The sequence below is a fragment of the Castor canadensis genome, chromosome 2 (assembly GCF_047511655.1).
Source record: "Castor canadensis chromosome 2, mCasCan1.hap1v2, whole genome shotgun sequence".
Lineage (NCBI taxonomy): Eukaryota > Metazoa > Chordata > Mammalia > Rodentia > Castoridae > Castor > Castor canadensis.
Window position 1 is genome coordinate 111,021,211 of NC_133387.1, and position 2,001 is coordinate 111,023,211.

The following is a 2,001-nucleotide window of genomic DNA, read 5'->3' on the forward strand; positions in this document are numbered from 1 at the left end:
AGAGCCTTTTCAAAGGAAGAAGTCCAAATGGTTTAAAGAAACACATGAGAAAAATGCTCAACATCCTGGGCCATAAAGGAAATGCAAATCAAAACCACATTTAGATTCTACCTCACTATCATCAAGAAAAGATACAACAAATGTTGTTGAGGATATGGGAAAAAATGAACCCTCACACATGGTTGGTGGGAATGTAAATTAGTATAACCACCATGGAAAACAGTATGGAGGCTCCTCAAAACCCTAAAACTAGAACTGTCATATGATCCAGAAATATCACTCCTAGGGATATATCCAAATGAATTAAGTCAAGTTAAAATAAAGACACCTGCATACCCATGTTTATTGCAGCATTATTCACAGTAGCTAAGCTATGGAAATAGCTAAGATGCTCCACTACTGATGAATGGATTAAGAAAACTGTGGTATTTATATACAATGGAAAGTTATTTAGCCATAATGAAAAATGAAATTTTGTCATTGGCAAGTAAATAGATGGAACCGAAGAACATCATCTTAAGTGAAGTTAGTGAGGTTCAGAAAGTCAAAGGCTGCATGTTTTGTCTCATATGTGGAAAATTGATACAATACAAATACAAGAAGTATTATGAAAAACAGGTCATGCTAAGGGGAGGTCACATACAAGAGCGGAAGAAGGAGTTTAGGTGAATATGATTGATGTAATTCCTATACAAAAATAATATAGAATTTTTAATCCTGTTGAAATCACTACAAGGTGACTGAGGAGGATAGGAGAAAAAGAGAGGAAATGAAACAAACTGGGTTATAATACATATATACATGGAAATATTAAGATGAAACTCCCTTTATAGCTATCCTAAACAAAAATGTCACTTATTTTTTAAAAACAGAAAATATGAAGGCAAAGCAAATCTTACCTGGGGGTCTGGTACCAGTGGGAGGGAGGAGGATACAAGGAAAAGTTGTTGCAGGTAAATATGGTGGAAATATCATGTACACATGCATGTAAATGGAAAAATGAGACCTGTTGAAACTATTTCAGGAATGGAGAAGAGGGAATAAAGGAGAATGATACAGGGGGTAAATTAAACTATGTTACATTATAAGAACTTCAGTAAATGTCACAAATGTACACTTAGGTTTCTCCAGTAAAGATATTCAGATGGACAATAAGCACACTAGAAGTTCCACATCATTACTCATTAGGGACATGTACATTCAATCAACAGACATCTCCTCCCATCCACTAGAGTGGCTATATTTAAAAAAAAAAGAAATGGAAGAGAAAAAGAAAGCAATGTTGGTGAGGATATGAAACATCGGAGTCCTTCTGTCCTGTTGATGTGAACTTAAAATGGCATAGTGCTGTGGAAAAGAGATTCAAATTTCAGAGTCTGTTCTATGCTCTGTTACAGAACATCCCAAATCTAGTCCCAGGTGTTCTGAGGGTCATTTCAGCATATAACACAGTTTAATAGTGAAATGAAGAGTTGCTCTGTGCAAGAAGGACATATGTTTCTTCAGCAACCTGACCCGGATGACTGGATTTTCCTACTTCTGCATAAAATAAACAGAGAAATCTGCAAGTTTTTTTTTTATTTCAACATGTGAAAGGTTGGTTCAATGAAAAAATAAACAAGATTGATATACCCCTGGCAAACCTGACTAAAATGAGGAGAGAAAAAACTCAAATCAATAAAATCAGGAATGCAAAAGTTTGGTTCATGAGTATGATGATTGGGTGTTCACACCTCTGCGTGACATGTGCTATCCTCAAATCTTGTTACGACGTGGGCACATTACCCTTCTGACGTGAAAAAAAATGGATGATGACAAGTTATCTCCTTGTGACATTACTTCTATACCGAGTAAGCAAGTTTATGATCTCTTTTGTGTACAGAAGCATGATCTCAAAGGACACAGAAGAGGTTTGTCAGAAGGTGGGGAACAAAGACACTTGGACACAGCAGACAACGACATGGGACCACAACAAATAAAGGTCAATAGACAGCCCAACAT

General features: G+C 36.2%; 1 non-coding gene across 1 annotated transcript; it reads left to right on the forward strand.

Moving 5' to 3' along the window:
• The first annotated feature begins 1,693 nt into the window (after positions 1–1,693).
• LOC141421188 (small nucleolar RNA U13) lies at positions 1,694–1,795 on the forward strand. The gene has a single exon (XR_012445845.1). It is a non-coding gene; the product is annotated as a small nucleolar RNA U13 (small nucleolar RNA).
• The last annotated feature ends 206 nt before the right edge of the window (positions 1,796–2,001 follow it).